The sequence below is a fragment of the Budorcas taxicolor genome, chromosome 19 (assembly GCF_023091745.1).
Source record: "Budorcas taxicolor isolate Tak-1 chromosome 19, Takin1.1, whole genome shotgun sequence".
Lineage (NCBI taxonomy): Eukaryota > Metazoa > Chordata > Mammalia > Artiodactyla > Bovidae > Budorcas > Budorcas taxicolor.
In genome coordinates, this window is record NC_068928.1 from 34,459,509 (window position 1) to 34,486,946 (window position 27,438).

Consider the following 27,438-nt stretch of genomic DNA (forward strand, 5'->3'; position numbering starts at 1 on the left):
TTGGGCCCACACGTATGTGTGTGGGCGTGCCTGTGTGTGTGCATGTGTGCGCCTGTGTGCCAGTGTGTGTGTGTGTCCATGCGTGTGCCGGTGTGTATGTGTGCCAGTGTATGCATGTGCCTGTGCATGCATCTGCCAGTGTGTCCATGTGCACATATGCACGTGTTTACACGCATGACAGCAGGCTCCACGGTGGCCAGCGCCTGGAGCTCACCCAGGGCCTTGGTCTCCCCACCTGCACGCAGGGCCCCCTGACTGCCAGCCTCCCTGGCCCCCCAGCTCAGTCCGCCTCCCTATCCTGGAGAGGTTTCCGGTACTGCAGCCCTGCCTCCTCATCCATCAGGATTTTGCTGCATTCCTGTGAGTCATTCTCCAAACAAACCGTGCGAGGGAGAGAAGGGAGAGCAGCAGAGAGGAGAGGAGGGGAGGGGAGGCTCGTTGGGAACCCAGCCCCACCTCCTCCCTCCCGCCTGCTGCCCCTCCACACCCCTACCATGCACACATGGGGCCCCCAGAGTTCTGGTGTAAGTCTGGTCAGCTGTGCCATGGACTTGCTGTGTGACCTTCGGCAAGACACTTGCCTTCTCTTGGCAGTTGGAGAAAATGGCCCTGAAGGTCCTATCTAAGAATGCACAGGCTTCCCAGGGGGCAGTCTCAAAGGAGGCAGGGTTGGGGGGGGTGTGCCCAGCTCCCTGAAGCAGCCTCTCCCCACTTCCTTGTCTGTCTCTCCACCTCCAAGGCAAGGGGGGGCAAGTCCTCGGTAGGCACAGGTGCTGCTGGGCAGGTGCCAAGGTGAGGGCGGAGCAGCCCGTGCCAGTCACAGGGCCTAGGCCTGTCGCACCCAACATGGGGCCAGCGGGGCCTCCAGCAAAAGGCCCATCTCCTACATCAAGAACGCTGGGCAGGTCTTCCCCATGGGCCAGGCATGAGGGGGTCTCCCGGCAGAGCCCAGCTCTGGGGAGGGGGTGATGAGACACGGTCAAAGCCAAGAGGAAGAATCCCCACAGCAGCAGCAGGGAGCAAGCCTCTGGCTGTACGTAGGTGTGCATACGTGTTTGTGGGCAGAGCAGCACCCGCAGGAGCCAAGGCCTGCTCCTCAGTGACCAGCTTGCTTGAGTTATTCTCACCGCGGCCACCAGGCCTGCCTGGGCTCTAGGGGCCACAGACCCCAGCAAGTGTGCGCGTGATTGTGTGGCCAAGGCCAGCTGCATGTCTGTACACAAGGTCCTGCAGGGTGTGGGAGGGGTGTGAGTGTCCCTGAGCTTGACCAGTGGCAGGGGACAGCTGGCGACCAGGGGAGTGCGGGCTGGAGGGCTTTCTCCTGAAACAACGAGTCTTGGAACTGCCTCTTCAGGCTCCCACCCTCTGGCTCCAGGATAAGCAGGTCCCCTCCCCAGGAGCTGCAGCCACACGTATGCCCCAGGCCCAGGGCTGGTACCCAGGGGCCCCTGAGACTCAGAGCAAAGCTGCAGGCTTTGTGCTCGGGCACCCCACAGACACGCCACTCTGGACCCGATACCAGGGTTCAAGGAGCCAGAGCAGCAACTTGCCTTCCCAAAGTCCAGCTGGTCCTCGGTCAGGCCTGGAGGCCACAGCCTGGTCCAGAGGGGGGAGGTCAGGGTCTGCAAGGGCACACAGAGCGGGTACACACCCAGGGCTGCACAGGATAGAGACTGGGGGGCCGTCGGGGTGCTCAGCCGCTGCTCCAGGCTGGGATGGGGGGCAGCCATGTGGTGGAGGGTCAGCTTACAGGTGCGGTGGAACAGGGGTAACAGGAGCTGGAGGCCAAGAGGCCCGCAGGAGGAGGAAGTGGGGGCCGAGGCGGCTGGGGTGGAGAAGGGGCATTTCTGAGGGAGTGGGAACGGCTGAACCAGAGGAACTGCGAGGGGCAGGGGTACTCCCAGCTCTGCTCCACACAGGCTGGGACAGGACCATCCTCAGGTGGAGGCCGGAGCACAGGGGAAACCCCAGGTTGCAGCCCCACTCCTGCCGCAAGCCCCTTCTCCCTGGACCTGTCTCCCCTCTCATAAAAGGGGCAGCCCAGCCCAGCCCATCTCGAGTGCTCCCCCTGCGCCTGGAGCTGGGGGCAGGGGCCCAGGGCTCACCCCACCCCCCACAGTTGCAAGGTCAGGACACTGTGGGCGCTTCTGTCAGGGCCGAAGGATTTGAGACAGCACAGGCTCGGGTGAGTGGGCTGGCACCCGGCCCAGGGCAGGGGCCCGGTTTCCAGGCTCTGGGCCATCGCCCTGTGTCCCTCACCATGTCTGGAATCCCTGGTCCCTAAAAGGGAGTGTGGTAGAGACAGCCACCCCTGAAAGGGACACAGGGACACAGAACCTCTCTGAGTCTCAAGCGTGACAAACAATGATCTGCTGGGGACGTCACAGCAGGTGTGCAGGACGTGGGAGACCATGACCGCCCCCTCCTCCACAGACCCTCCCAGGAGCGCTGAGATCTCAGTTCTGCCTGATCTGCAGCCTCACTGGGGAGGGAGAGCAGCCGGAGGAGCAGGCAGGAAGACGCAGGAGCCCAGCCTTGCGATCTGGGCTGTGAGTACTCACATTCATCAAGGGGTCTCCTCCTGGAGAGGCCAGTCCCACCCCTGCTGCCTCCCCCGGGTCAGGCACACTTGGAGAGGATGCAGACCCACAGGCTGAATGGCCCTAGGGTCAAAGGGAGCAGAGAGGAGGGTGTAGGGAAGCTGGAGGGGGGCGAGGTGGCGGGGTGAGGCCTGGGAGGGCAGGGTCCCTGCTGGGGAATGGGGTGGCCGCAGGGCCTGAGGGCTTCAGGAACCTTCTCTTGCTCTCTGGGCTCTGCTGACCCCTCCAGTCCCCAGGCAGCCTGTGAGCCCAGGGCAGCTCTTGGGGTGAAAGCCGGAGTCCAGCCAGGGCCTGGAGGCCGCCCCCAAGTCCAGACCCCCCGCCCCCACACTCCACCCCATCACACTGGCCCCTTCGTTTGCGCAACACAGGAAACATGTTCCTGCCTCAGGGCCTTTGCTTGGCCATTCCCCCCAGACATCTCCCCAGGCCCACCGGCCTCCCTCAAGCGACCTGCTCGGTGAGACCTTTCCTGACGCCTGAATTTAAAGCTGCAAACGTCTCCCCAGTCCTGAGCCCCTTCCCTGTACTGCTTTTTTCTCACTGCATCTATCACCTTCTGACATCCTCCCCCTAAAACAGACATTCCAGCAGAGCAGGACCCCCATTCTGTTTCCCAGCGTGCACCCTGAGTGGCACCTGGCCCAGGGCAGGGCTCAGGAAACACACGTGCTCTGCTGTGCTCAGCCACTCAGTCGTGTCTGACTCTTTGCCACCCCATGGACTGTGGCCTGCCAGACTCCTCTGTCCATGGGGATTCTCTAGGCAAGAATACTGAAGTGGCTTGCCTTTCCCTCCTCCAGGGGATCTTCCCAACCCAGGGATTGAACCCAGATCTCCCGCATTGCAGGCGGATTCTTTACCAGCTGACCCACAAGGGAAGCCCCAAGAAATACATGGGAACAGGTAGAACACCTGCTCTCTGGGAGAGGAAAGCCTCCACTCCAAACCTTTATAACGCTCCCCCTGCCGGAGGACCAATCGGTTTTCTCCCGAGACGGCCCAGGGAAGACATGTGCTGCCCCTCCCAGCCCAGGCCCGTCCCCAAACCAGTGGTCAGATCTGGGCCTGGAAGGGTGGTCACCCTTTCCCGTCAGTCCACTGACGAACCTGCATCCTGGACGTCACCCCTGGACGTTGCTCAGGCACTGACCACACTGGCCCCCCAACCTTCCCTGTCCCTGTGCAGGGTGTCCCCAGGACCCACTGGCCACCCCCCTGGCTCTGCCTGCCTTTCTTCTTCAGACCCCGTCTGGCCCCTGCCCACCTGGGTCCTCCATTCAGCCTCCTACCTGGTCTCCCTCTCCAAGAGCTGGTCTTCTGTTTCACCCAAGATTCAGTCTCGTCCTTCAGCCAAAGGCCAAAGTCTCCTCCAGCCTGGCCGTGACCTGGCTCCAGCCCTGCTGGCCACACCCAACTTGCCCAGTTCTTTTGCCACCTCTCAGCCTTTTCTGGGACAGAACCCGCTGCCTGACTCTGAGAGTCTGGTGCCTACCACCCTTTCAGGTTCCCCACTCCACCCATCCCTCACTGTCACTCCACACAACGATCTCCAGCTCCCCAGTGTCCTGTGGGCTCCCTTGAACCAGTGGACAGGTGCTCAAAGGACACTGCTGAATGAATGAATGACTGAAATGACTAGTGAGAAGATGAACAGATGAGACTGTGAGTGGACAGACTCCAGGAACAGGCCAGTGACAATGTTCTCTCTGCCAGATCTCCTCCACGGCTCACGGTCTCCCGCACGGACCTGGTGGGGATCAGACCTGAAGACGATGCTGACAACGCCCACCAGGCAAGCAGTCCAGGTGGGCTAGGCTATGCTGCTGTAACAAAGCCCCCAGACCTCAAGGGCCCAAAACTACAAAGGCTTATTTCTTATTCACACTGCAAGTCTGGCGGGATGGCAGGGAGGCTCCTGCCCCCCAAGGCATCACCTCTCGACCAAGCAAGAGGCCCGGTAGGTGGCCCTGGCAGCGACACACCTGGGCACAGAAGGACGCACAAGTCAAAACTGGTCACGTAACCCCCAACCCAACCACAAGACGTCCAGCCGCAAGCTCATTGTACTGTGGACTCAGGAGGATAGGAAACCAGGATTTCGGGCCAAAAGCTGGAATGATGCCTCTGATGACACCACCGTCAACATGAACAACAAAGACCACTCACACAGGGCTTCCTGTGCCCTGGACGCTGGGCTGAGGCCTGAAGTGCAAGTTCCCCTAATGCTCACAGTGCTATTCCGAAGTGGGCGCGGTGAACAGGGCCTCAGCAATGACGGAAGCCCAGGGAGTGAAGTGAACCTCTGAGATCACATGGCTTGGACCCTGAGGTCCCTGCATGGATCACATGCAGACCATGAGGTCAGAACTCGCTTCGGTGATGCTGGGCCCTCACAAACCCCACTGAGGCCCCTCTGCCGGGCACAGGCCTCAGCTTCCTCTGCCGAGACCGGTCAGGGGCAAGGACTGCCCTGCTTTGAGGACCGTCCCCAGCACAAAGAGCCTCCTCACCCTGCCGCATCCCAGTCCCAGATACCCCTGACACAGGCTCCAAATCTCACGAGGAACGGAGACTGTGAGAGAGGCGGATGGGCCAAGGTCACCCTGTGGGGCTCCACGTGGACAAGACAAGGCCACAAGTCCCTGTCCACCACAGCCTGACTGTCCCAATCCCTCAGCACCCACAGCCTCAGCCAGGGACCCCAGCAGTGATGGTGGTGGTATACATTCCACCTTCCTGCCAACAGGTCCACTGAGGGAGTGTCCCCAGTTCCGGGCCAGCGAGCCTATGGCCCTGACTGTCTGGGCCACGCTCTGAGGAGCTGGGCTGAGTGGCCAGCACCTGCTCCCAGAGACAGTCCCATTGGGGAGGCCAGAAAGGGATGGAGAGTGGTGCCACCTTCCAGGATGTCTGAAAACAAGCCTGAGGGGCCTTCGGAGAAGCCACACTGCAGGGGGGTCTGTGCAGAGCAGTGAAGAAGAGAAGCAAAGGGGGCGGTGGGGTCAAGAGCAGATCCACCTGGAGCCAGACCCCACCTCACTCTGACCTGAGCCCCCCCCCCCCCGAGCCTCTGTCTCCTCATCTGTAAATGGGGTGTGAGTGATACCTGACATACTGGTTTTGCCCCCTCCCCCCACCAACCTGAGCCCCAGATCACAATTCATCCTCTTCCTGGGCCTTGGGGCACCGCGCCAGGAAGCTTACAGGTGCAGACTCCCACTGTGGCTGCCAGGAGAAGGTGCTCCTCTCACCTGCTCCCTCCCAAAGTTTCTGTGCCCAGGAGCAGAAAGAGCCGCCCTGCTTCACGCCCACGCAAGCAGTGCCCCTCAGCCCAGCCTCCGAGGGTGGCTGTCCTCCTCAAGTCTCGAGTTTCCGAGTTTCCGAGTACCCTGCCCCACTAAAAGCCCCCACCCCTCAGTTGCTGGGGTAGGGGCGGGAGAGAGGTGGGAGGCAGAACCTTTCACTGCCTGGGGAAGCTCACACTCACCCCGTCCCGGGCCTCAGCATCCATGCAGCATCTGCTACGTGCATCCACCTTGAGAGAGAACGGCAAAGGGCATGGCCCCCTCCCCAGGCCCGTGGGAACATGCACAGGCTTGAAGGGGCACAACCCACCCCCACATGAATGACTCCAGCCGCTGCATCATCCCGCAAGCCTTGGCGCCTCCATCTGCACCGTGAGACGGGGCAGGGTCCCCATTGTGGGTGGCACCAAGGGCTTCCCACAGAGCCTGGCACACAGCAGGTGCTCAACCACGTGAGCCTCACTTCCCCAGACAGGCCAGAGCAGAGCCTGGAGACTGCCCCCCAGCTTTCCACCACCTCACTAACCGGAGGGGACTGTCCTTCCAGCTGGGCTACCACTTGACACCCCTGGCAGTCTGCCCACTCACCTCCATCCTGTCTGCAAGGATGTCTGGGCTGGACAGGGCTGGCTGCCGGGACCCCAGGCAACCAGCAGAGGCCCGCCCACCAGGCCCAATTGCCACTGAGCCCCACCAGGTCCCTGCTGACCCCCCACCCCCACCTGCCTGCACACGGCCGCCCACAGTACACACCGAGGGCTGTGCTGCTGGAGGGGAAGAACGCTGAGGCCAGACTGTGTCCTGAGATGAGACGGTCAGGATTCGGTTCACTTCAGTTCAGTCGCTCTGTCGTGTTCAACTCTTTGCGACCCCATGGACTGCAGCACACCAGGACTCCCTCAGTCTCCTCAAACTCATGTCCATCAAGTCGGTGATGCTATTCAACCATCTCATCCTCTGTTGTCCCTTTCTCCTCCCGCCTTCAATCTTTCTCAGCATCAGGGTCTTTTCCAATGAGTCCATTTTTCACATCATGTGGCCAAAGTATTGGAGTTTCAGCTTCAGCATGAGTCCTTCCAATGAATATTTAGGACTGATTTCCTTTAGGATGGACTGGTTGGATCTCCTTGCAGTGCAAGGGACTCTGAAGAGTCATCTCCAACACCACAGTTCAAAAGCATCAATTCTTCGGTGCTTAGCTTTCTTTATGGTCCAACTCTCACATCCATACATAACTACTGAAAAACCATAGTTTTGACTAGACAGACCTTTGTCAGCAAAGTAATGTCTCTTTTTAATAAGCTGTCTAGGTTGGTCATAGCTTTTCTTCCAAGGAGCAAGCGTCCTTTTAATTTCATGGCTGTAGTCACCATCTGCAGTGATTTTGAAGCCCAAGAAAATAAAGTCTGTCACCGTTTCCATTGTTTCCCCATCTATTTGCCATTAAGTGATGGGACCGGATGCCGTGATCTTAGTTTTTTGAATGCTGAGTTTTAAACCAGCTTTTTCACTCTCGGGTCAGAGTTCAGAGGGACGAATCCGGCCTCCAGGGGGCAAGGAGCCACTGCAGAGTGTGGGCTGGCCAATGGGCCTCTGCCCCCACTTGTATCCGTCTGTGAGTTCATGCAGTTGTCGCCCCTCCCCTCCGCCTCCCAGGCCTTTACTCCAACTTCCCGCTGCCTGGAAGGCAGTACCAACCACCCTGAGGAGCTCACGCCCTCTCCTGACCTTCCCAGGCTGGGGTTAGAGATGCTCCCTGCTTCCTCCGAATTGTTCCTTCTCTCACTGGGGCACAGGGATCCAGCAGGGGTCTTCGGCAGGCAGAGCTCCAAGGAATCTGACAGGGTCCAAGTCGTAGTCCGCTTCCGAGGCAGCACAGAGTAAGAGCCACTCGGGAGACAAGGGGGTGCAGACCAGAGGGAAGGGGGCTGGGGTGCCAGGTGAAGGGGGAGGGCAGGGTGAAGAAGGGCATCTTGAGGAAACCACTGACCGGTCCTCCTGTGCCCCCTTCCCTTCTCCCCTTCCACAAGAGAGAGGACAGGGTGGGAGGGAGAGACCCAGCAAGAGAAGGGGCCATGGGCTGCCCTGACCTGGGGTCCCCCCAGCAGCTCACAGCAGGCTGGGGAGGAGCAGGGCTGGTCCCACAGGGAGCATTTTGAGCCTCAATGCTCCCAAAGGTCCCCATCACTCCCTACAGCCTCAGGGCCCACAGCCTGGGCAGAGGGCACAAGGCAGCCCCACAGCCCCCCACCCTTGTGCCCGCTGGGGGGCATGTGGGGGCAGGGCAGTTAGAACAGGCAGCCTGGGCTGCCCCACCCCCAGCACGGGGACCAGACTGCACTGCCCCGGACACAGAGGCTCGCCTCAGAGGGGCAGGGCTGGACCTCAGGGACGATGGAGAAAGCCTTTGTTCAGGCAGCAGACTGGCCTCTGAAAGACAAGGAAGGTGAGGCCGAGAGGGAGGTGATGGGCCTTGGCGAGGGGACGTGGAGTCTGACCCCGAAGGCCTGGCACATTGTTACTGTGGGTGCGAGAGGGTGAGGCTGGGTCATGGGCAGCAGGGCCTTGAACGCCAAGCCGGAGAAGGGCGGGAGGCAAATCAATTATTCTAACCTCCAGGCCAGCCCTACCTCAGTCCATCCAGCTTCTCCCCACCCAATGCCCTTTCCGGGTAATGAAGGCCGAAGGGTTGGCAGTTGGTAAGGGCAATTAAACCCGTGCTCAAGGCCATGAAGCATCCATGCAGCTCATTAGCAGATGAACAAGAGGATGCTCTGAGGGCCATGGGCCCCTGGGGCTGTCGGGACCCAAGTCAAGTCAGCGTGGAGTGGGGGACCCCACCCAAAGCAGCCCAAAGGAGCTCCATTCACAGGGGCTCCAGTCCAGGTCCTGAGACTAGGTCTTTGGACGGCGAGGCACAAGGTCCAACAGGTGTCTCTCTCCCAAAGAAACAGTTGGGTAAATAGGCCTAGAGTTGCGTGTTACACACAGGGTCCCGGGCAGTGGAGACAAACCCAGGCTTCAGCCAGCAGGCACCTATTGATTCAACACCAGAGCAGCAGCTGACACTGAAGCCAGTTCTAAGCACTTAAAAATTCTCTCACTCAATTCCTCCTGTGACTCTAGGAGCTTGTGGGTACTTCCTGTTGTGGTCCCCGTTTAAAATATATATTTATTTACTTGGCTGTGCCAGGTCTTAGGTGAGGCACACAGGATCTTCAGTTACAACATGTGGGATCTAGTTCCCTGACTGGGGATTGAACCTGGGCCCCCTGTACTGACAACACGGAGTTATAGCCACTGGATACCAGGGAAGTCCCCTGTGACCCCCATTTAACAGAGGAGAAAACTGAGGCCTGGACAGGGACTTGATTCACCAGGTGCTCTGGCTCCTGAGGCTGGGCTCACAAGCAGGAAGCCACACCACCACGGGTGAGACGGCTGGGCCGCCGGGGAGGTGTGCAGACTGTGGCCAGGAGGAGGCCTGGGCCTTGGGCTGGGGGCCGCACCACCAGGTGTGGCCTTGAGGGAGGCAGATGGCAATGGTCCAGGTGAGCTGTAAACCAGAATTGGGATGAAATCTCCCAGGATTGCTCCCTGGCAACTCATTTGCTTTTCCCCCCCCTAAACACTGGTGAGCCTTCATATTGGGCGTGGGGGCCAGATGTGGCACGTTGACACGCATCGTGGCACCTGGTCTAATGCACAGCAGGGAGCCTGGCAATTAGAGGTGTCCAGGACACAGTCGCAGGCAGGGGAACAAGTGAACTGATGCCTCCCTCTGCCAGGGAGGGGCCTGATGCTCTGGCTTCACCTCTTCCCAGTCTCCCACAGTACCCCTCACCCTGCCCCCCCGCCTCTGCCAGTGGCCTATGTGAGAGCAAAGAAAGGAATGGTGGGCCTCCCGGGCCCCCTGGGGCAGTGCCTCTGGCATTCCAAAGTCAAGGCTGCTGCTGAGATATCCTGAGGGCCCTGGTGGGGAGGGCAAAGAGCACTGGGAGAGGAGAGACCTGCCTTCTGAGTTCCAGAGGTGATGGAGCCCAGAGGAGGCGGGCAGTGGCCTGGGGCCCACAGCACGAGTGTGGGTTTCCTGACTCCCTCAAGTCCTGGCTGAGCCTTTCAGGTGAGGCGAGCAGCCCCCCTGCCCTCTGTTAGTTTGAGGAACTCTGCAAGACTGCTCCGGGTCTGCCTCAGCTCCTGATGAACGCGTGTTCCCATTCCTGTACAGGCCACATAATGACGCAAACAGCTGATATGATTACTGTCTTTCCTGCTTTTGGCAGCTCCATGAGGGTGGGGCGCAGAAACACCCAGATCTCAAGAGAATTCTGGTCACACACACAGTAGGCCTGCAAACACGTCTATAGGCCAAATGAAGCTGTGATTACAAACAGTTGCAGGGCCAAAGGAAAAAAATGTGTGCTGGGGTGGGCTCCTGCCTCCCCAAGCCCCCCAGGACCTCCCACCTCCACACAGCAGGCTCAGGGCCTGGACGCACCTCAAGGCCCCTATGGCTGGGGGCTGCAAGCAAGAGAGGGGCTTACCCCCGTTCTCCAGCCTGACCCCGAGGCCAGCCCACCCCCGCAGCTGCCGGCTGGCCTGCAAAGGTATGGCTCCCAGGGGGGCCCTGGGCATCCTCATTAGGAAAGCAGTGACAGACGCATTAGCTGCTGAAGTGGGGGGAGCTTAGGGCTGTCACGGGCTGAGGAAAACCAAATGCCATGGGCCACGTCTGGGCCGCATCTGGGTGAAGGGCTGCTGCCAGGAAAGGACAGAGGTGACGCCCTGGCGCCGTGCTGCCCCCAGAGCTGGGACTCCCTCCTGGGACTCAGGCCCCAAGCTGAGTGCCCCCAACATCCCTGGCTGTCCTTGCTGCCTGCCTCTGGGCAGGACTCAACTTGCCAACCAAGCTGGTGTCCGCCAACCAAGTCCTGCCTGCCCTGTGCCACAGGAGGATGGCTGGGAATCCACCCCCAGGGCACAGAAGAGGAAGATGAGGCAACAGGGGTGTCGGGGATGCCCTGAGCAGAGCACTGCAGCCAGAGCCCCGCCCAGCATCAGGGCTGCCGTGGCCATCACAGGCTGTGTGATCTTGGACCTTGGCTGTCCCCATCCACAAGATGTGGGCCCGGACCACCCTGACCCGAGTTCCTTCTGGTCTCTGAGTCACAGGGCAAGGAAGGCTCAGTTCTGCTGGAAGAGTGCCAGGGGCTGCCAGTGTCTCTTCAGCCCCCAACGTCAGTCCTTCCCAGAGCCTGAGGCCCCGCCACACAAGGGTCACAGTACACAAGCGCATCAGGCATCAATTCCTCCCGGGCCACGGCTGGGGCGGCAGACAGCCCACAACCAGCCGGTGCCACGGACTCTGCCTTTGACATATAAGTCCTGCACCACACCACGTGCACACAGAAACGGGCTCACACACAACAGACACACACTCGGCACACCTGTGGCCCCACCACAAATGCAGACACACACACAGAGGAACATCTGTCCCCCAACCCTAATCCCATGTTGCAGACACAACCACAGACATGAGCACACAAACCTGCTCGCAAAACCCACTCCCTCAACTCATTCCTCAACCCCTCCCCTCCACACCCACAGACACCACACTGTACACACAGGCACACTCTTAGCAATCTTATACACACAGACTCATATACACGCCTGGACACAGCAAGCATGTGAGAACCATCACCCTCCAGTACGGAACCCCCTCAAAAATGGACAGACACACAGCCCCGCAAGCCCAAAAACACAAACAGACACACACTCATCTTGGCGCTTGGTTACATTCCATATGGCAGGCAGCACCCAGCCCAGAAGAGCGGCTCCAGATAAATAAGTCATGTTCAGAGCATTAATCTCAGCCCCAACCTGGCTGCCTCCCTGCTACAGGTAAAGCGAAATGGGGCTTCAATATTTCATAAACGAATAAACCTGCTAAGAGAACACAATTTACAAGGCCGCCGGCTGCAGACTCCCGACGGCCCTCACACATCTTTTCACTTTGGGAGCATGTGGTGGTGAGTGCGGGTGGTGGCCAGTGGGGCATGCTGCCTGGTACCCCACCTGCCCCCCTCTTCCCGGGGTGCTTCCCAGGGAAGGGTGCATTCTGTGATTTTCCAACCACTAAATCCAGCTGCTGTCCAGGGACAGGGCCCTGCACTCTCTCCCCTCTTCCGCCTTCCTCTCAAGTCTTGGATGCTTTTTAAATGCCGGTCCATCCTTGGCAGCTCTGATTTTCCAAGGTCTGTTTCACGCAGGGATGGGATGTGTCAGAACTGAACTGCTTAGGAATGGAGAAAGAAGGCTGGTAGAGGGGATGGGTAGGGCCAGGGCAGCTTGGAGTTCAAGAGGCAGCTGAGCTGAGGGAGGCTGCGCCTGCTGCCAGGCCCACAGGCCCCTAAGGGGAGGCCAAGCAGCCCAGGGCAGCAGAAACCTGCTCCTAGAACATACAGTGGGAGCAGAAGGGGGCCACAGGGCCAACCACGGGCTAAGTCTGCATGTGGCTGGGCAAGGGGGACCCGGATGTGACTGAGGTCTGGGACCTTGGTGCGGCCTTGCTGCTGGAGCCTGGTCTCCTCAGGGGCAACAAGTCTTCAACAGCTCTGCACAGGCTGGGTGGCACTGGCTGGGCTCGGTGGCCCCTGCCCAGACTGCCAATTAAGGAGCCAGGGCAAGGGTTCCTGGGGTTGGCAGATGGGGAGAGGTCCAACCAAGTCAGGAAGCAGCCACCCAGTCCGACTCCTCTCTGAAGCTCCCAAGATCCGGTTCCAGTTCTCTCCAGACTCACAGACTCAGGGGAAAGGAGCAGGCTTCACACAGGAAGGGAGAGAAGCAAGACATCAGATGGCTCACGGAGGAAGAAGGCAGCACCCTTTAACAAAAGACCCCAGGACAGGGCAGAGAAGAATCAAGTGAGGCTGGCTTCAGGGCCTGGGAGTTTGGGTGAACTGCTTTCCTTTACATTTGCCTTACTTTCCAGAAGTCTATCATCAGCCCATCCTCTTTCTGTAGTGGGAGAGAAAGCTATTAAAACACAAGGGCCTTACAAAACCAAATATACAGCATGACTCCATATTTTATATTTATTACATCTATCGTGTTATTTACCATATGTCTAGAGCAAAAATGCTGACAATGATTATGTTCTAGGGGTGGAATTATAAGAGGTTTTCGCTTGTCATCTGGCATTTTTAGGTTTTTCTAAAATCAACATGGTCATAACCTGGTGAAGTGTTAGTTGCTCATTCCTCTCCTACTCTTTTGTGACCCCCATGGACTGCAGCCCCCCAGGCTTCTCTGTCCATGAATTTCTCCATGCAAAAATATTGGAATGGGTTGCCGTTTCCTTCTCCAGGGGATCTTCCCAACCCAGGGATCGAATCCGGGTCTCCCACATTGCAGGCAAATTCTTTACAGTCTGAGCCACCAGGGAAGCCCTTTATAACCTGATTTTATTTAAAAAAAAAAAAAAATGCTCAGGCCTGATAAGTTCTTTTCCACACCAAGTCTTCTCCCGTGGCCGCTGAAGTCCATTCTCACCCTCCCAGTTCTCGAAAGGCCAAGGACAGCTGACCCCGCCCAGGACACCTCTTCCAAGGCCCAAGGCTGCACCCTTCAGCGGCCTGCCCAGGCCATGTGCGGGCGAGCAGAGGTCAGCCGAGTGCCCGGGGGGAGACGGGGGGAAGGCCCGGGAGTGACCGGCGGGACACCGAAGGCGCGAGGCCCGAAAGGGCATCAAGCAAGGGAGGCGGCTGGAGAGAGAAGCGCAGAGCCAGGGCCAGACCCGTAGGGCAGTACGCCACGCAAAACAACAGACCCGGGCCGGGACGAGAACCCAGGGGGCCGCCACGAGAACCCAGGGGGCCGCCAGCCCCTCCGGAAGCCCCGCCCCACGCCCCGGTTCCCGGAAGCCGGGGGCCGTGAGGGGCGGGGCATGAGCCACGCCCACAGCCCCGGTTCCCGGAAGTCGCCGTCTGGCGAGGGGAGGGGAGGGGCCTGGAATCCCCACCCCGCGACTGCGCGGGGCACGCCGGGATGGGCGCTGCCATGGCGACACAGCGGCCACCCCACCCCTCCCCGCGCCCTGGCCTCCGGAGTCGCGGTCGCGGCCCTGGCTGGGCTCGTCCAGCCCGATGCGCCGAGGCCCCAGCGTGGCCGCTTTGAGGGCGCCGCTGGGAACGAGGGGAAGCCAGGAAGCGCGGGCGTTTGCCCTCCCGAGGTCGGGGAGGAGAGGAAATGGCCCCCGAGGCGGTAATGCAGCTGCCTCTGTGTCTGGCCTGCCGGCTCCTACCAAGCTCCCCCCCCCCCACGAGGCGGGGCTGCGCGCGCCTGGACAGGCGGGCCAGCCCGGGCTGCCCTGTTAGGATCCAGGATTTGCCCCCCGAGATGGCCCCTCCACCAGCGCAGGGGATGCTGGGCTCCAGGGCCTAGGACCCGAGATGCCAGCCTCTGTCCACCCACATGCCAGGCATCTGCTACTGAGCAGTGCGAACCCCTTTGCTCCGCTGCCCTCCAGGCCCCCTCAGGAGACCCAGCCAAGCTGGCAGCCCGCCAGGCAGACCCTGATCCCTTCTTGGCCTGTATCCCTGTAGGGTCGGGGTTCACATGACGGGCCAGGCCAGTCGGGCCGGATGACTATCTCCCCAGTCCTGTGTGAGTGACTCTGCCCCAGTAGGTGGGCAAACAAGCCCAGATTTGTTAAGGAGTGAAGTGGCAGGGCTGGGACACAGCCAGGCTGACTCCAGAAGCCTGTCCACACACAGTGGCACTCCCTGCTCCCTGGCCGCCCAGCCTGGGCTGGTCCAGCCGCCTATCTCTGCCCAGAGCACTGGCCTGGCCTGCAGTCCCCTCCTCCCCCCTCCTCCTTCCCCTCCCACCAGCCGGCTTCCCTTCTGAGCCGCCAATCTGCAACCACACAAAGCCCTGTTTGTTTGCTTTCTCTGCTGCTCCCCCTGGATCCGATGTCTCTCTGCTACCTGCCGGCCTGGCTTCCTCTCCAGAAAGCCTTCCCAGACTCCTGAAAGGAAGGAGGGGCCAGTCATCCTCCCTAGAATCCACCTTCTTGGTGCTGGGGGTACCCCGCCAGAGCGGTCTGATGGCTTTGCAGCCCCCTCACTACCTCTCAGAATTTTGGGGTGCCTCCTGGGCAAAGCAGGGGAGATGCCTGCAGCCAGAGGCTGGAATGGGGGAGGGGAGCCAGAGCAGTCCTGCCAATCTCCCTTCTTTTGTGAGCAACGCTTGTTTTGTCAGTTGGGAAGGCTGCCCCTGACTTCCCTCCCAGCAACTCAAGGGGGCTGCCAGAAGATGAGATGAATGGGGCCAGGACGGCCAAATTCAAGGAGGTGAAGGGACACCCCAGGTTCAAGGCCGTCACCCACCCTTGCTCTTTCTGAGGGTACCCAGGCTCACCAGGCTCTAGGATGAAGGGTTATAGGCTGCACTGGGAGCCTGACTTGGGAGGTACCCTCTCAGTGCCCACACTAGGCAAGCACCTGGGCAGATCTGTCTCCATGGCAGACACTCTCTGCAGTGTCTTGAGACACCCTATCAGCCTGAGCTGAAACAGGGCTTTCACAGACACAGAAAAATAAACACCCGCATTCCACACCACCTTCTCTACCTGCAGAGTGGGGGCTGCCCTCTCTCCCCATTCAAATAATGAAACCCAACACTGATACTGCACAGAGATACCACAATCTCGCCTGGTTCCTTCTACCCAGGGTTCTTTCACTGCACTCTGTCACGCTGGGTGGCCCAGGGCAGGTCCTAACCTCCCTGGGCCTCTCTCTTCCCCTTCCTGTTCTCTTCCATGCAGTTTAACCCTTAAAAGCAACTCCAGGACAAAGGTGTGGTTGTGCCCACTTGACAGATGAAAGCAGGCTCTGATTGAGAAAGCTACAGAGACTGAAACTGCTCTAGTCAGAATTCAAGCCCACTTCTGACTCCGAGGCCTAAAAAAAAAAATCCCGCCAGGTCACAGTACTATTTCACAGAGATTATCTGCTGAATGGATGAGTGACCATCAGGAAATGAATGAGGAGCAGGCAGGGCCTGGCTTTGGAGCCCAACAGATTGTGGTTTCCAATCTTAAGTCTGCACTTGGTCGCTGTGTGATCTCACGCAGGTCACTTAACCTCTCTGAGCTTCAGTTTCCTTGATCCATAAGAGTTGGTTAATAAGGCTTAGAGAGGACCACCCAGTGCTGAGCACAATAGCAGGCACTCATTAAATGACGGCTTTTCTCCATGATCCCTCTCAGCAGCCAAAGAGCCAGGCATCCACTTATTAGAGGAACCAGGTCTCTCCTACCTCCACTTTCACCCACCTGGCCCCGCTGCCGGGCATCCCCCCAGTCACCTTCTCTGGCCCTCTGCACTGCTCAGGCTGAGCTCCCCGGGCTCCTGGCCTGCCTGGGAGAGCAGGGCCTCTGTTTAAGTAGCCAGCCCGGGGGCCCCAGGGGGTCACTGTCATCCCAAGGGAACAAAGCCAGCACCATCCACATCCTGCTGGACTCGAAAAAAGAGCCAATCAATTAAGTGTGATCTGGCCAAACGTCTGTTTTTCGTGCTATTTCGGGCCATGGTGGGGATTTTCTGTGCTCCTCTCAAAGGTGTCCTAAACCAGATTCCTTCCCACCTCCCTCATCCCTGTGTTTGAAATGAAAATATTGTTCTTCCTCTTCTTTTTTTCCTAGTTCTCTTTCCCATCTATCAGACAGATGCAAATGAGGGAAGGGGCAGAGCTGGGACCTCTCCGGAGGGCAGCAGCTCCCTCCCACCAACCCACCAGGCCTCCGCAGGGCACCCCCCCACCCCAGTGCCCTGGAGCACAGCATGCTGGGAGATGCAGTTGCCTCAAACCAGGCAAAGCAGAGAGGTCCTTGGCCTTGAGGCTGCGTCACTCACTGTCTGCTGTTGCCCCAGACACACACCAGGCATCTGCCCCTTCTACCACACACCTCTGCCTTTCTGCTTCTGAGCCTTTTCTGGGGCTGCACCCCTCCACCCCCACCTCTACCTGGATGCCCTCCCCCAAGGCCTCCCCTGCAAGGGGCACCTTCTCAGCTGCAGCAGGGTCACAGGTGAACGAACCTACATCCACACAGTCATGTCTTTGAGGTCTGCTCACCTACCAGACTGAGGGCTTCACAAGGGCAGGGGCACAGCCGTGTCGTCATGTGGCTCCAGGACAAAGCTGCCCAAATCCCTCAGCACTGCTGACGTTTGGGGCCAGGTAACTTGTGGGGGTGTGTCCTGTGCATCCCAGGACGTTAAGCAGTGTCCCGGGCCTCAACCCACTAGATGTCAGCACCCCCTCCCTTGGTGGAGGCAACCAAAAACATCTACAGACAGGGCCCCAGGCCCCCTGAGGGACGAAATCACTCCCACTTGAGAACCACTGCTCCAAGGCCTGCACCCCAACCTCTGCCCCCCGCCAAATGAGCAAATATACATTTCTCCCTACCCCACCACCCACCAACAGAACAGGTGATTTTTATTTTACCTCTTATCATGCATGCATGCATGCAAAGTCACTTCAGTCATGTCTGACTCTTTGCGATTCCATGGACTGTAGCCCACCAGCTCCTGTCTAAGGGATTCTCCAGGCAGGAATACTGGAGTGGGTTGCCATGTCCTTCTCCAACCTCTTAGCATCATCACATGCAAATTTCATTTCCCATCATATCAGAAGCTTCCACAAGACAGGCCCACTTGAGCTCAGCTGTGTATCAGTGCTGATCCGTGGTTACCATTTGCTGCAGGAATAACTCTCAAAGCATCACAGAGCACCTGAATAAAAGCCAACTCTGTTCCCACTTCGGCACCCTGCCCTAGGCTCCTGTGTGACTGTGCTTCAGCATCTAAATGTCTGGGCCTCAGAGTCTCTGCCTCATTGTAACAATTCTTTGTCCCATGCTAGTGAGAGGCTTACAACTTCACATCTCCAAGGAGCTGTGGCCCCCAAGAAGAAATCTTTCAAGTGTTTGGTGTTTTTAAAAAATATTTATTTATTTATTTGGCTGCACTGGGTCTTGGCTGTGGCATTTGGGATCTCCTCTCTTCATGTCAGCATACAGGATCTTCATTTGTGGCATGTGGGAGCTAGCTCCCCGACCAGGGATCGAACCCAGGCCCCCTACACTGGAAGCTCAGAGCTCCAGCCACTGGACCACCAGGCAAGGCCCTCAGGTGGTTTTTAATTGACATATTCTGAGAACTATGATCACTAATAGGCAACATTTATTAAGCATTTTGCTATGTGCCAAGTGCTTTGTAGGCATCCTCTCATTCAGTCCTCTTAGAAAAGAACCTACGAAATTGGTACTATCATTTCTGTTACCTGATATATGAGGAAAGAGAGGCTCAGAGAGCTGGAGGAACCTGCCTAAGAACACCCAGAGGTGGTCTGGTGGCCTCCGTCAATCGAAGGTGTCAATCAGAAAATTCATTCAGCTTCAGTTCTCTTTTTCATTTACTTGCCTGCACTGGGTCTGCAGCTCATGGGGTCTCCCTTGTGTCACGTGGGATCTTTCATTGTGGCAGGCGGCTTAGTTACTCCAAAGCATGTGGGAGTTCAGTTCCCCAACCAGGGGTCCAACCCGAGTTCCCTGCATGACAAGGCGGCTCTTCACCACTGGGCTACCAGGGAAGTCCCTCAGCTTCAATTCTTGATACTGAAGTTACTTTCTGAAGTCTGAAGCCCACCTGGTGCCAGGCAGGGTTACAGCTTCCCAGGTGGACAGGCCTCACCCTCTGGGCTCCTGAAGTAGACACCTGTCCCCAGGGCTCCTTGGAAGGTTCGACCCCAGAGGCTGTGGCTTGCCGGGGTGGGGGCTTGGGGGTGGGAGTTCGGAGGGCCACCACCTGCTTCCTGGGTGTCAGGCCTCTCAGGAAAGACCTGGCTGCACTGCCCTCCCTCAGCAGGGAGTGGGTGCCGAGATTCTTCAGGGCAAGAATAAAAATGAACCATCTTCTAGCACCTTCTATGTATTTCTATGCATTAAACAGGCTCTGTCTGAAGAATTTTACCTGCATCAACTCACTAATTCTCCCAACAAACCCATGAGGCGAGTGCTGACATACCCCCAATCCCCGCCCCATTTCACCAATGAGCAAAGAAATAGTAAGCAGCAGGGCCACGATGCGAACCCAAGACACTGAACTCCGAAAGGCGGGTGCTTATCCACACCGTATTAGAAGTGTCTTGAGTTGACAGCTGTGTTCCCCGCACTCCGGTCTGAGTGAGGTACTCACTATGTGATTTAGGAACAAATGCACGAAGAAATGAATGAGTCTGTGGTTATGCTGCCACCCGAGTCCACCCCTCAGCACCAGGGCCAAGCCCCTTTGCAAGCAGAAACTCTGGCCGGAAAACTAATTCTCACCTGCCCCAACAGGTGACCAAGACCCACACGATCCATCCACCTCTACCTGCCTGGGGAAGAAACAGGCAGCAAACTCTCAGTTTCGGCCCACGTCACAGCAGGAGTGGAGCGGTCACAGCGACCTCTTCCCACAAAGTCCTTCAGCGGGAGGAATAACGACTTGAGTCTCCGCACAGCAGGCTCCTGGGGCCGGGGACTGCGCCCATGCGAAGGTGGGGAGATGGAGCCCCCAGCAGGATGGTCACGCCTGGACTGGACCCTGGACTTTCCAGAGGACAGAACATGCTGCATGCAGAGCTTGGACAGGAGGGGAAATGTGCTGGGGGGCGGGGGTGACTTTCCTGCAGCAGCAGCTGGAACTCAAACCCTGTCCTGACTCCAAACCCAGGGCTGTGCCACTGCTCAGCTGTGCTGCCCCAACCGGACCAGACCAGACCGAGGCATGGTCTCCAGGGAGGGGACCAAGTATGACAGAGTCTGTACACCTCACGTGGGACCCCTGTCTGGGGCCCATCCCGGCCCTGAGCGGCCCCAGTCCCCCACTGACCCCCACCTCCCTCTGCCCCACTGGATTTGCTCCCCTCCCGGGTCCCTGGGCCCCCTTCCTGAGCCCAGTCAGCACGCGGAAACTGGATGACTGCTGTCCACCAGCCTGGAGCCTCTCAGCTCTGAGCCCTGCAAGCCCAGGGCCAAGAGGTGGGGACTTGGCAGGGAGGGGGTGTCTGCTGGGTGAGTGATGGTCGGCTGGTCCCATGGGAGCCCTGGTGCTTCTGGCCCATCCTCCTGTCCCTCCTGACCAAGTGCCCTTTCCCACGTTGCTCTTTCCTCCCCCCCCCCCCCCACCCCCACACACACTCTTCACACAGATTCGAGAACCAGCAGAGCAAAAGCTCTCCGCTGGCAGCCAAGACAGTCTGCGCCTCCGGCCGCTGGCACCCACCCTGGTGTCACATTCCAGTCTCGGATCCCGGTGACCCACCCAGGCACAGGGCACGCTCTGCCTCAGTCCCCAGGGAAACAGGATGAGCCAGTTCTTCCCACCCGCCCCATCCCCCCTCCTGGGGAGTAGCAGGGGCCCCTCACTTGTCTCCTCTATGGTCTGACAAACAATCCTCTGACCAGCACCCTGAGAGTCCCCAAGATCCCAATAGGACCCCCAAAACAACACTGTGCCTCCCCAGCTCACCTTCTCGCCCACCCCTTCCTGCTCGGAAGGCTTCTGAGTGCTCTGTGCTTCCCCGCCTTGCCCATGGAGCTGATGGGGCTGCAGAGAGGAGGCGGCCAAGCCCTGGGCCTCGATGCCCCGGCCTCCTGGGGAGGACAGATACCAACAGAATTACCACTAATTCCGTGATGAACACTATGCTTCAGCTGTAGACAAAGGGGGATGACTCAGTTCTGCCGAGGAGGTCAGAGCAGGAGACAGGACGTCTGTTTTGGTCCCGGGAGGCAGGGAGAAAGGTGCAGGGAAGCCCAGGTGGAAGGAACAGCTGGGGCCAACACAGCACAGAGGCAGCAATGTCAGGGCTGTCTCCGGGGAGGTGGGGGTGGCGGTCTGCTGTGGCACAAGGGGAAGGGGCTTGAGTCGGGGCAGAGCTGGCGAAGGACAGGAGAGGCCCCCACCTGGGAAGGGCTCCTGAGCAGACCTTTATTCAGAGGCAATAGGAACCCCAGGGCGACACTGCCATGGTGGAGAAAGGTCACCCTGTAGTGGGGCCCACACAGGAGGGGGCAGGATGGAGGCAGGGAGGCCCATGAAGGGGCTGGGCAAAAGCTAGCCTCTCCCGTCACAGCCTTTATGAACCAAGTCCTCCCTCTTGGCCACAGGCTCCATCTGCTGCAGCCACCAAAGAACCACTGGTGTGCTCCCGCCGCCAGGATCACCCCCTTCCCCACCTACCTGGGCTGCAAGTCCCCTCGGCCATGAAGCTTCACCTCCACAAAGCCCTCCACCTCTGGCCAAGTGAAGACACTCTCACCTCTGGACTTCATGCTCAGGCTACCTGTCCCACATCCTGAAACTGATTCATGTGGTCCCCATCTGCCCCTCCTCACAGGAACAAGTCTCGCCAAAGATGCTCCTTCCCTCATTGTCCCCAGCACACCTGCCAGCTCTTCCATGGGAGGCCCTGCTTCCGGCCAAGACCTGGCAGGAGCTCCCACTTGTCCCTTTGGGTACCTCGTGGGTCCCAACCCTGGGCTGTGACCTTGCAGGCAGGTGTATTAACCACTGCTGCTGCTGCTAAGTCGCTTCAGTCGTGTCCGACTCTGTGCGACCTCAGATGGCAGCCCACCAGGCTCCCCTGTCCCTGGGATTCTCCAGGCAAGGACACTGGAGTGGGTTGCCATTTCCTTCTCCAATGCATGAAAGTGAAAAGTGAAAGAGAAGTCACTCAGTCATGTCCTACTCTTAGTGACCCCATGGACTGCAGCCTACCAGGCTCCTCCGTCCATGGGATTTTCCACACAAGAGTACTGGAGTGGGGTGCCACTGCCTTCTCCAATATTAAACACAGGACTTCGAAATAGTGGGCCCTAGGAAATACCTGGTGGGCCCGCAAGCCCAGGTGCCTCTCCCATGGGAACACTGCCAACCTGCAGGGCTCTACCTGGTCCTGCCTGCTGAACCACATGTTGGGGGCAGGGGGAGAGACATCCATGCACAGCCACATGTGACTATTTAAGCATGAGGTACAAACACAGATGGCCATGGAAAGGCAGTGGTGACAATAACGGTGTCAGGGCCAGCTGGCATTTATTGGGACAAACACTGTTCTCAGATTCATGGGGTTGCATGGACTCATTAAAGCTTCACCATAATCCAGTGAGGCTGGAACTGTTATTAGCTTCATTGTACAGATGGGGACACTGAGGTACAGAGATAAATAACCCATTCAATACGTGGTAAAGCCAGGAATCACCCAACACCTTGCCTTGGAGCACCCCCGCATGACCCCCACATGACCTCAGGAAGGGAAAGGGGAGCTGAGAAGAGCACGAGGCATGGTCCAGATCGGGGTAAGAGGAAGCTCTGTGTTTGTGTGTGAGACGTGTATGCACAAATGAACAGCAAACCACATTCAAAGTGTTAACTGGGGTTACTGGGGGCACTTCTACCCTATATACCTCTGGGTTATTTGCATTTTTCACAATGAGAACAAATTCATGTGTCACCTGAGTAATTCAAAAAGAGAGACACTGTCAGGGCCTCAATTCATGTTTGTTGAGTGACTAGAAAGCAGACTCATTTTCTAGGCCTGTTTTTTCAAAATCTGGGAATGACCCATTAGCAGATCGTGACATCAATTCAGGGGTCACAGAATGCTATTAAAAAAATTAAATAGACTAGAACAGAAAATATCAGACCAGGACACAAAACAGAGGAAAGAGCTCTTTCACTCGACTTTCGTTTCAGTTACACATAGTGGGCGTGAATGAAGCTGGGACCTGAAATGTGTTTCTTACTGCAGGTCACAGGTGAGGGCTTGGAACCCGCAGTCCAGACCCAAGAGTCTGAGGAATCAGCCCAGGCTCTGCTGCACAGGCCTCCTGGTCCAAAGTGGCAGAATGGGTGACCTCCTTGTGTTTAGGAAGCTGTCGGGACGCCTGGCTGTTGGAAAGGTCACACTCAGCCCGCTCTGGATCACCCGCAGACACACAATCCTGGAACCAAGGCTTCTGACTGTGAGGGGCTCCCCCAAACCACAATGTCTGTGTCCACTCCCTCTGGGTCACCCAAAAGGCCACTGCTCCTAAAGACTCGCTCCTGGATGCTCCTGTGGGGGGGCGGGGTGGGAAACTAAAAGATTCCTTTCCAGTTTCCAGATGCGAAGCCACGTCCCAGGGAAGCCTCTGGAAACGCAGCCGTGTGGTCAGTCGGGAGGGGCCTCCACTGAGTCTGCAGCGAGGGCCGCTCCCACCCAGGGTGGGCCTGACCCCAGGCAGAGTCGGTCTGCATGGAGAAGCTGGTGCGGGCAGAGAAGCAGAGCCCCCAGCCCGAGGCTCCCAGGGCGCTGGCGCCTCCACATCAGAGCTCGCCTAACTCACCCCGCCTCCCTTCCCAGGGCAGCAGACAACTAAAAAAAGATAAAATAAAAAGAAGTAATTCCCCTGCTTTGACGTCAGCTCGAGGTCTTAACAGCCCAGCAGCGGCATGAAACTGGATTGCAACCAGATGTAATGCCCTTGAATCCTCCACACGCCACTGCGTTGGAAGACAAATGGCAGGGGGGAGAGCGGGTGGAAGGAACCGTGCGGGTCCCGCGTGGGTCCCGGATCAGAGCCTGCGGAAACCCTGGGAAGCCCAGGCCCGGGTCGCCATTCAGGCGTGCTGCCTCCCCTCCCCCAGCCCCCCAGAAGCGCATTGTTACTCCGGATAGAGTCTTCATTCAGGGCCAGAGCCCCAGCGCCGCCCCCGTCGGGGGCTCCCCGGATCAGGGCACGACTCGGGCCGCGCTCCGGCCCCGGGCGTGGATTTGCGGACGACCCAGAGCCCAGGAGGGGAAATCGCTCGCTGGGAAAACGGGCGCCCCAGGAAGCTGGGGCCGCCACGGCCTCGGGCCTGCGTGGTGTTTCGCTTCCCCTCCGCCCCTCCTGGGCGGCCCCCAGCAACCAAGGCTCCAAAGTCACCCCCGCGTCCTGCCACCCCCTCGCCCCCGCCGCGCTTGGCGACGCCGCCTTGAGCCCAGCCCTCGCGTCCTCCTCCGGGTCTCCTGTCTCCCAGGCGCCGGCCCAAGGACCTGGCCGGTGGTGCGCCGCCGTCCGTCAGGGGACTCGCGTGGCCGGAGCCCCCACCGTGACGTCACCCCGAAAGGCCCCTGCGCCCCGGGCCTGGCCGAGACGGAGCTCCCCGGCCTCCCGGGCTGCTTCCTGCCCGGTCGCGCGGCCTGCGCACAGGCCCGGGCGCCCCGGCCCGCGTCGGGGCACGGATGGGGGCTCCCCCGAGGGCCTCACACGCCGCCCCTCCCCATCACGGCCCTCGCTGCCCCGGCTCCCACGCCAGGGCCCCGATAGGCCCAGAGTCCCCCAGAGAAGTCGGCTCCCCGCCCCCCACCCGGACGCCCTCACAAAGCTCGCCTCCGGTCCCCGCGCGGCGCGAATGCCCCGGTCCCTACCCCGCGCTCGGCGTACCCCCGGGGACAAGCACGCGCACAGCCCTCGCACGCGCGACCCTCGGTCCTCGCGCCCCCGCCTCGCACCAGCCCCGGCCCTCGTCCCGCGGCGCGGGGCGCCCCCACCCCGCCGCATCTCCCCAGACTGCCATCCGGTGACCTCGCGCCCCCCGCACACAAAGCGACTTCCCCGCGGCCCCCGCGCCCCCGCCCCGGCCCTCGGTGCTCACCTCGGCGCGCGCTCACTCGGGGGCCCGGGGTCTGGCGCTGTGACTTCGCGGCCCGGAGGTCCAGGCGGCCATAGGGGTCGGGGCGCGGCGGCCCGGCCGGCCCGCGGCCAGGCAGGAAGGAGGGTGGGCCGCGGCGCCCCCTCCTCGCGCCGGCGCTCGGGCGGCGGACTAGGCGGCCTGCTCGGCGCGCTCTCGCCCGGCCGCGCCTCGCTCCGCGCCTCGCCTTCCGAGCGCAGCCGCGGGCGGGGGCGGCGCCCAGGGCGCAGGGACCAGGCCCTGGCCGCGCACCTCTGGCGTCGCAGGGCCGCGGGGAAATGCGGTCCCCTCCGCGCAGGAAGAGCGGGCGGCGGGCGGTGCGCGGGGGGAGAAGGCGGCGAGAGCGAGAGGAGAAAAGTTCCCGGCCGCCTGGCCGCGCTCGCTCACCGCCCGGGCGCCAGGTGGGCCGTGCGCCCCGACAGCGCCCCCTGGCGGTCCGCGCCCGCTGTGGGCCTGGGGCGGGGGTTTGGACGGGGGGACCCCAGGGGCCCTCAAGGACGCGGGGGCCGGGGCCGGAACCTCGGACGAAGGACGTGGACTGGCACCGGCGCTCGGGTGCTCCGTGCTGCAGCCGGGTCCCGGGGCCAGGCCCCCGCCTTCACGCACCACGGCTCTCCCTGTGACGTCCTCTTCCCCGTCTGGGAAACGTTCCGACCTCTAAGCTAGGACGCCGCCGCGCAGAGCTCTCTTCACTCACTGGCACCTCGGAGGGCTCAGAGTGAGCAGAGACAAGTGGTCCCTGCCGTCCTGGTGCTGGCGGCCTGGTGGGCAGAGACAGAGCACGCGTGAGAAAGGCCGCTCCCGGGAGCAGTGAGGGCTACTCGGCGAAGTGAGAGGCAGGGGTTGCTTAGCTGGCTGTGAGCGGAAGGAGCCCGCCACGTGGAGCCTCAGGAGCAAGTGCAAAGGCCCTGAGGCAGGTGGGCCGGGGCGGAGGTGGGGAGGCAGACAGGCGGTGGGCAGCAGAAGTCAGAGTCTTGGGGAGGACCAGGGTCTTCAGGGTTACCTGAGCCTAGTGGGGAATTCGGATGCAATCCTAGTGCCATTGGCAGAGCCAGGGCAGAGGGATGTTGAATGAATGGGTGAGTGAACCTATTGTGACCCTACAGACCCCCTGGCAGTCCCTGCCCCAGGCCTCCACTCACCCAGATCAGGCAGAAAGTCTCCAGCCCCCATCCAGCCTCTGGGGTCTGCTGGTCCTGTGGGTGAAGGAGGGCCATCAAAGCCTCAGGCTCCCAGGGGACTCAGCCTCCTCACCTGTAGGTAAGAACACATGGTGGGGAGGGTGCCCTTATGCTGTAGACTGTCCCCCTGTCTGCATGTCCTGTCATCTGATCCTGGCAGCCCCCTGACGGGCAGACCCACTCCTTTTGTTTACAGGAAGCTGAGGCACAGGTTCTCAAGCTAAGTTACAGGCAAGACCTGCACCCAGAGCCCTTCCCACCAGCTCAGCCACCCACTGCCCAGGGCAAGGGTAGGAGCCGGACAGAATCAGGATCAGACGATGGACACTGCAGTTTTCAGCACAGGTTCTGGGGGAGACAGACCCGATTTCTAAGTCTGGTTGCTCTGCGCCCAGCTGGGAGGGTTTGGAAAAAAAACAAGTTAACTTGCTAAGTGTCAGTTTCCTCATCTGTAAAATGGAGGCAATAGTAGCGCCTACTTCCTGGGGTTCCTGAGGACTAAAGGAGGTAGGTGTGTGGAGCATCAAGCCTGGAGCCTGGAGGCTGTGAATTCTGTTAGAAGTGCTTTCTGTCACAAGCTGGGGAGGGGAGGAGGTGTGGGGACAGGGCTTCCGTACACCCAGGGGCTCCTAGCCCCTGCCCTCCCTGCCCTCACCTGCCCAGGGAGAACCCAGGGCAGTAGGGAGCTCGGAGGAAGGTGAGAAGAGGGGTGTCCCAGGGGGAGGAGGGGATGGCGCAGTCCGGGCACTAGTCGCTGCCATTCTGAGAGCACCCGTCGTGCGCCAGGTGCCTTCTGTGGCTATTTCCTTGGGCTGCTGTGACAAATGACCCACACATGTAGTGGCTTAAGACAACCCTAGTTTATTCTTTACAGCTCTGGAGGGCAGATGTCCAGAATCAGCATCAACGGGCTGAAAGCAAGGTGTCAGAAGGGATGCACCCTGGAGGTTCCAGAAGGAACATCCCTTGCCTCTTCTTTTTTGTTAAAATTAATTTATTTATTTTAATTGGAGGCTAATTATTTTACAATATTGTAGTGTTTTTTTGCCATACATTGACATGAATCAGCCATGGGTGTACGTGTGTTCCCCATCCTGAACCCCCCTCCCACCTCCCTCCCCATCTCGTCCCTCAGGGTCATCCCAGTGCACCAGCCCTGAGCACCCTGTCTTATGCATCGAACCTGGACTGGCGATATATTTCACATATGATAATATGCATGTTTCAGTGCTATTCTCCCTTGCCTCTTCTGGCTTCTGGAGGCCACCTGCTTGTCCTGCCCCCTCGGCGCCTGCCCTCCAGGAGCCAGAATACACAGGAAGTCATTGCTCCTGTTGCCACGCCTCCTACTTCCTCTCCTGACCTTCTTGTCTCCTCTTACTCGAACTTGTGATTCCAGTGGGCCGCGTGGAATATCCAGGAGACTCTCTCATCCTGAATTTAACGCATCCTTAATTTAATCACGTCTACAAGGACCCTCCAGGGCTTCCCTGGTGGCTCAATGGGTAAAGAATCTAACTGCAATGCAGGAGACACAGAAGATGCGGGTTCAATCCCTGGGTCAGGAAGATCCCCT

At 59.5% G+C, this 27,438-nt stretch overlaps 1 protein-coding gene across 1 annotated transcript in view; it reads right to left on the reverse strand.

Annotated features, from left to right (window-relative positions):
- The window catches only part of RAI1 (retinoic acid induced 1), a 103,454-nt gene extending 78,740 nt beyond the window's left edge, over positions 1-24,714 (reverse strand). The window contains exon 1 of the mRNA XM_052658528.1: positions 24,646-24,714. The gene's annotated coding sequence lies outside the window, so the exon portion shown is untranslated. The remainder of the gene's footprint in view (positions 1-24,645) is intronic.
- Positions 24,715-27,438: the final 2,724 nt, after the last annotated feature.